Source organism: Tetranychus urticae, chromosome 2, assembly GCF_039701765.1.
Source record: "Tetranychus urticae isolate SD_2017Ah chromosome 2, NJAU_TeUrti_SD_1.0, whole genome shotgun sequence".
Classification (NCBI taxonomy): Eukaryota; Metazoa; Arthropoda; class Arachnida; order Trombidiformes; family Tetranychidae; genus Tetranychus; species Tetranychus urticae.
The window spans coordinates 27535978-27543628 of record NC_142959.1 but is presented as its reverse complement, the minus strand read 5'-3'; the positions used below and the strand labels follow the sequence as shown (position 1 = coordinate 27543628).

The following is a 7651-nucleotide window of genomic DNA, read 5'->3' as shown; positions in this document are numbered from 1 at the left end:
TACTTTTTGGTTGAATATAATTAAAGTAATGTCACCACTAAATTATATTACATTTGATTAAATAGCCTTAAGGTTATTTAGATAGCAAACAATAACAAATTTAGTGTTTATAAACATAAATCAAAATCTGAATTGTAACAGTTATTATCAAACAATCAAGAAAACCATCTTTAATTTTATGCAAATTGAAAATTGGTGATGGTTTTTGTGGTAACTCAGGAAGAGGTAAATTTGAAGCGATTAGAATATCAATTTTGTTCAAATTACAATTTGAAACTGTAGTTAACAAATAAATTAATTACTATTTTGATTTACAAAATAAACATTAATTATCTTCATGTAAATGGACAGTTGTATTGTTTAAATTAACAAATGGTCAGGCTTTTGGTTGATTAACTTGCTTTTTTCAACTTTTTTTTGCAAATTTAACTTGTAATTTGAATTGTAATTTTGTGTGGTTTTTTTGTTCAACAAGATAAATTAAGTGTAATGTAATTAACGTATTAAATCAATTTCACAATGGTTAACCATGTTATATGATTACCTTGTCTTGAATACCAAGAATTCAGTCTTTTGTACCTAACTAATGTTACTGTCACTTGTTGCTCGCAAGCCGCAAGGCAAATGTGTTATAACTGTTGATCTTGATTCAACTTGAAACGACCAAATTGTAGACGTTAATTTAACTAACAAAATTAAACAATTATCTTTCCTCTCCTCTTGTCAGTTGTTCATAATTTTTATCATGCTATTTTTGGAACCATTGAAACACAAAAATGTCTTCTTTTCTTCCTGTCAATTTATCTTGTGGACATGAAATGACTGCAGGTTGAATGGCTATTCCTAGTTTTGCTTTCAAGACCAAATGTGTGCTCGAGTCAACCTTTAGAGTTAACAGTTTGCTTTCTGAAATTAAAGAGAGAGAGAGAGAAAGAAAAAATGACTTGAAAGATTAGGATAAAGATGATGGTGAATGGTAATAGTAATGGTAATGTTTATGATTAAAATAAAGGTTGAAGAGGAAGATGTAGATCCGGTTGTGATGGGCAAGATTCCACCTTAAAAGTTGAGTGTGGTGATGGTAAAAAATGATGGGTAACACTACAAACCGTTGAACTGGCCTCTCTATCAGTTTCCTCTATCACCTTAGTTTTCTTCATCTTTTCCATCTTCTTCTCCTTAGTTAATCTTCTTTACAATTTATGATCTGATTCTGGCTTGAATAACGGATTAAATTTATTCAATGGGTGAAAAAGGATAGAATGTGATCATTTTGTTGAAGAAAATAAAAGAGTAGCTGTATCAATGTTGAAGATGGAGGAGAGAACAACAACTCTTACATGATGTTTACATGTTGAGGGTGAGTTAAGATGTGATCAGGCATATTAAAAAAGGATTTATCTCTATTTTTTGACAGGCCACGGAATAATATTTGATCGGTGATATATCCACAAGTATAAAAGATGTTCTTATTCTCATTCTTATTGTTTTTGCGTCCAACAAAATTAGATGATTGTATCGGATCCATCCTCAAGTAATTTTCCTGTAATCGGGTATCCCATTTTCAACATTGACCAACAATAGAAATGCTTATTAAAACCAAACAATAGACTCCTTTGCCCATTTCAACAGTAAACCTTTGTTTTATTTGCTTTAAATGGTATCAATGAGTCGGAATCGGTGAAACAAAAGGAAACAGAACTTGGGAAATTAAAACTGTCGTTAACCGTGCTTCACTTTTTATCCGGTTGTCTCAAACTAGTGATGTTCGATATGAGTATTTTTTATGTATCGATATTTTTGATATTGAGGGGCTTTAATATCGATATATCAAAAAATATCAAAAAAACTTTTTTACATTGAAATTTGACTCATTTGATTTGCTGAAATGTTTTTGTCACGCAGAGTTGCAAAGTCACATGTTCTTAGCCTTAATTCAATTATCAATTCAACATTTTTAGCTGTAAAACACAAATATTTTCAAGACGAGAAAGATTGTTCATGAAAAAATTGGACGCATTAATGTCCAAAGGTGCAACTTTAACCATTTTTCCAATGTTTTTATATCGATACCATATCGTAACTTATATTGATATTTTTTTGTGAAAAAATATCGATATATATCGGTTGTGTCGATATATTAGCACATCACTATCTCAAACGTAGGTTGGTGGCATTTTTTGGTAAGCTTGTAGCGAATTAAGCTCTAAAAAGATTGACCGACAGATTATAAACAAAAGATGACCGAAAGATGGTAACCAGAAGAGGCTTAAATTAAAGATGTTGATGTTGCTGTTGTAAGATAATCAGAAACAATTTCCAGACTAGGATCGGTTAAAACACACAACAGGAAAGGGGTAAACTTGACTAAAATAAACAAGAGCAAAAATTGTAGCTTCAAAGGTATAATTAAAGACAACTTTTTTGGGTAAAATGTATTATAATAATAATCAGGTGAAAAACACAGCAATAGGATTAAATAAGGTAAAAAGCATTATAAGAATCATGCTATTATTAACTAACAGTGAATATTAAAGATTAACTTATTTACATGCAAAATTGAAAATTGCTTGAATATCTTTTGCTACTCTAATCCTATTAGATATATCGATACAATTATCGATGTACTCGATCTAAATTAATCTCATTTCCCTCCTTTTATAGTGGCGCTTAAAAACTGTTGAATGATGGCAATGTTTTTGATCAACAAAATTGTTAAATTGTATTAATTACTGTTTTAATTATAACTTTTACTTTTTTACGTTTATCTAATTATTATTACTATTAGTGCTACTATGTGTGCCATTCTTGTTTACATAAATTACCATTTCGACCATTTTGCCAGTTTCGTCAATGAAGATGGTTTAACACTTGTGTTTTAAAATGGCTATAATCTTATCAATCCAACTTGTATGATAACTTGTTATTTGATTGTTTTAGTTTGAGTTATCATTAATCTTCAAACTTACATCTACATTTCAATAATAGTCTGAGAAGTAGATTGATGTGAAAATGACCATCTTTCATGACATTATCAACGAGAACTACTCTTTATAATTCTTTCATGTATTGTGAAGATGTTTGTAGTTGTAAATGATGATGATGATGTTTAACAAAATAATTTATTTTCAAACTGTCTTTATCTCTACCATTTCATCCTTTCACATTTTGTTGTAATTTGTGAATCCTCAAAAAGAACAGGGTAAGTTTAATGTTTACTTTTCACGTAACTGTCTCATTTCATCTTCTCTTTTTTTGCGTTTGTCTCAGAGAAACAAGCTTAATCAATTTGGAGTGGAGCAAATTGCAATCATGGCGGGACGGTGACGCTAACCTAATGATGGATCAAAAGGTTAACAAGGACGGTGGGACAAGATGCAGGTTGCTACTATTTGACATTCTCATACACGACTAATTAACAGTGCAGAGTTATAAGATAATTTGATAAATTGAGGTCTACCCTTTGCCTCTTTTCAAGAAACTATAAGATGGATCAAGATTAAGTCAATTAGTGAAGCATTTTATTAGAGTGATGATGAAAGGAGGAGTAAGGAGTTTTATGAAATACAGATGTAGATGTAGATGTTGAAGTAGATAATGATAATGAAGGTGATACAGAAGGGAAAAAAGAAGAAAGGAGTCAAGATAAATTTCAACCAGAATAAGACCTTTCAACTTTTCATTATTAGCTACTTGTCTTCACATGACAAGGTATATAAAAAAAATGCTCATGAAAATGCTTTCTCTTCATTTTTTTATTCTCATCTCACAATAGAGTTTAAACCTTCAGGAGGTCAGTAGAGCGACAATAAGAGTAATTCACTCAGACAATCCATTTCATCTTGTACATAATGGTTGCTGAAATTATCATCATCATCTTCATTCTTTATTATTATCATCATCATCAATTTCCTTCCTCTTCATCCTTTTTTTTCAAATCTTTACAATGGCCTGATAATTCAGTGAAATTCATTTTCATCGCAAAAGTGAGTTCAGTTGGCCAAAAAGTGGGAGTATGGTCAAACTAAAATATTGTTGAGATATTAATGGTTTATTTGATCAAAAAATAACACAATTTAATAAAATTGTGCCAATGGTTAACATTCAATTCTGATTTTTGGTAAAGTAAATCATTAATGGCTTTAACAAACAACTCACCTTGATTAACAAAACCTGTATTTACGATGAAAAAAGTTAATTAGCTGCTTTGAAGATCGGAATTTCTCCTAAATAACCCATCATCTTCATCATTGAGTTTCAAGTTAATTGTAATTGTTTTCTAATTTCCTTTTTTCAGTTTCATTTTTAATTTGATTTAGCTTTTCTTTTTTTCTTCTCTTTATTGTAAGTGTAAAATCTGACAATATAACTTTTTTACAACACTTTTAAGATTGATTGAATTCTTGATTCAATTTTCTTTCAAATTTTACTTTTACCAAAAGTTCATTGATGTTTAATCATGGTCAAGTTAATCTTTTGTTATTTCTAAGTAAATATAACCACTATTATTAGATAATTGTTGAAGATGACCTGATTAATAGCAATTTTTAATCTAAAATTGGATCAAATTTTTGCTAAAAATTGAGATTCTCGACTCCAATTTACCAGTCTTTGGAAGTTTACTTTTGATTAATAATCAAAACAGATCAAGTATGCGCTTAATCTAGCAATTAAATTAAATTTAATTAGGGTTAAACCAATAAACTGAGCCACAATTGAATGAAAATTTAATGTCTTTAAATTCTTGGATCAATGATATGGTCTCAAGTAAACCCATAAAATGAAGGTAAATTTAGTAAATCAAGATTATCCAAATTAAATGTTCAATAAGACTGACAATCGGTTGAACTAATCAAACCATTAACCCGGACAAGTAAAATTAACAGTCAAACGATTATGTAAAATAATTGAACAAATTATGACAAACATAATGGTTTAAGGTAATTGTATTTACATACGCAAAACAAATCAGGTAATCCCATAATTAGAGATGATTATAAGGGCTAATAATCAAGAGTGTAACTTAGTCAAGTTTAACATCAAGACATATCTTAATTTGTCGCATGAAATTGCTCATAATATAATGTAATAAACAAAATGTATTTAGGTTTACAGTTAACCATGAAAGAATTGAAATTGAGTCCAAAAAATGGTGTTAAAAATTAATATTATTTACCAAAACAATAAGCCTTATCAATGGCTTTTTTATGGTTGATAAATTATGTACCTAATAGAGATACAATTGTTTTATTTACAAACCAGAATCATAAATATTATGTGATTTAACAAAAGAGTCGCAATTTAGGTTAACTCAAAGGGATAAACTAATGAAATATAACAATATTAAACAATCAAGTTACCAGTATTGAACTCAATTTAAGTCTTGGGTAAGGATCATTGATGTCAGGTGAATTTATTAATAACAATTTGCTTTATATTACTACTGTTCAACTTAGGTTAAGCCATTAAATCGGAAGTATTGAAACTAAATTTTCATCTTTTTTTTCACCAACCTTACCTTCAACATCATTATCATCATCATTTTTCCCTTGAAATCTTCAGGTTGTTTTGCCTTCTTGATAATGCTTTTTTATGCAAGTATAATTCAATCAATCCTTTTGTGTTACATCTTTAGAAGCCTGAAACTATCGCAAGTAACCTTAATGATTAACACTGAAAATTGTAATAATGGTAATGATGAAAAGGATAATCATCTTTCCACTTCTCATTCGGTACTTTTTTTTAACCCAAGATACATTTACTGGGTTAATGTGTTGCTAAAATCGTTGGAATCAATTGATATTTTTTTTAAATCTTTCCGATAACTTAATACATGAGTTGGTAAAAACTACGGAAGACAATTTAATTGTCAATATGACTTCCTCGACAATTGAAAAATAAAGGCTTCATTGTGTTTAATGTAAAGATTATGGTGAAAATTATTGCTGGTTAAATTTTAGGTTCATTTTAGGTTCATTTTGAGGTGTTTTGGTGTAACTAGACAGGGTTGATTTGGTTTTTAATTTGGTTGATTGTTTGAACGTTTGATTGGTGGAGAAGAAAAATTTACTATAATTAAATGAATGTAAATTTTACGAGGTTAAAATGATTTGGAATCGAAAGTCGTCAAATAATGGCGAGATGATCAATTTTCAGCAAATGGCCTGAAGAAAATTCTCATCCAGTTTAAAGTCAACGCACGATGATGATCATCAATGATCATTTTTATTCCTATCATCATCATCAGCTTGATAATGTTTATGAAAACAACAGAAAATCAGCATCTTCATCACTTTTTCACCGTTTTTTCAATTGCTTCCACTCTTTACTTTTCCCTTCACTATTCTGTTTTAAAGCTCAAATTGCCTTCAAGGTGGATAGATTTTTAACCCAATTTCGTGACAATTTCAATTTTAATTTAAGATTAAGATTAACTTTATCCAAACCTACGGTTATCCATTAGCAGGGTCAGCTCATTAAAAACAAATTAACGTCCAAAACAAGTTACAAAATAAAGTAACAATATTTGTGTCATTATTCAATCACAACGAAACTTGCATTGCTATCAACCTCTGATAACATGGAAATAAATTGACATTAGATAATGACAACCTAAATAGTAAATCCATAAACCATTTTCATGGGTAGTTTGACCATTCAATGAACAATTACAGAGATCCATTGGTGATTGAAGTTAAATTATAAATCAACTTACCTCAACTAGAAAAATGTTGAAACTGTAAATATCCGATAAGAGAAATATTAAAACACTTTAAACATAAACTTAAGCAATCCGAGATGTTGAATGAACAGTTTGTGTACTAGAGTCACTAATTGTCAATCGTAGATCGTTGACCACTTCACAGGATGAATTACAATTTACCAAAGTTGATGTTAAGAGGTTGAAGTATGAAGTTATTAAAAATTGGCAACAAAACTATGCAAGCAATCAAATAGTTAACCAGAATGGTGCGACATGAAAAAAACAGAAGCTTGATGTTACCGATGAAATAAAAGAAACAAGTAAAGCGATGTTGACGATTCTAACTGAATGATGAGCTATTAAACGATCTAACAACTCACGGTGAAAAGATGATTATCAGAGCAACATCATTCACATCAACATCATCTACAAACAACAAAAAACAGGTAAAAATGGTGCTGCTCACTCCTCTTATTTTGCCGTTAAGATTAACCGTAAACACTGTGGCCTATAAGCGCCACCTATTGTGACCCTTGATTGTACATTTGATTCTCAGTGACAATTAAGATAATACAAATAGCAACAGAATCATGTTTCAGTATCTTAAATGGTTTAGGACAATTTATACACGAAACAATTTAAATTAGAATTTGTAAATTTTCAGATTCACAATTCAACCGCTAATTATAATCACTGTGAGTTCAGGTTTAACTGTTTGAAATGGATTAAACTAGCGCAGTTGGTGATATTTTCATTAATGATTCCTGTGATGATGGCCGTTTTTTTTCATCCTCATGTCAAGTTTTCATTGAACTTGTATTCTAATGATGAATCAGTCATGATCATCTCAATCAACCTTAAATGATTCAGCGTCTTTTTAAACATTCCAGATTTGATTTGTCATTTCAGCGTTTCACTTGTTTATTTTAGTTTCAAAGTCTTAACTCA

The 7651-nt window shown here is 29.8% G+C and overlaps 2 long non-coding RNA genes across 3 annotated transcripts; one reads left to right on the top strand and one right to left on the bottom strand.

The window, feature by feature from the left end:
* Positions 1–310: 310 nt before the first annotated feature.
* On the bottom strand, positions 311–1758 carry LOC149094262 (uncharacterized). Of its 2 annotated transcripts, XR_016198742.1 has the most exons (3): positions 1341–1758; positions 1110–1213; positions 311–906 (listed from the first exon to the last, which is right to left on the bottom strand). It is a non-coding gene; the product is annotated as an uncharacterized LOC149094262 (long non-coding RNA). The 2 variants fall into 2 exon arrangements; XR_016198743.1 differs by lacking the exon at positions 1110–1213.
* A 915-nt stretch (positions 1759–2673) lies between these two features.
* On the top strand, positions 2674–4389 carry LOC112538629 (uncharacterized). Its single transcript, XR_016198744.1, has 3 exons — positions 2674–3202; positions 3271–3381; positions 3776–4389. It is a non-coding gene; the product is annotated as an uncharacterized LOC112538629 (long non-coding RNA).
* Positions 4390–7651: the final 3262 nt, after the last annotated feature.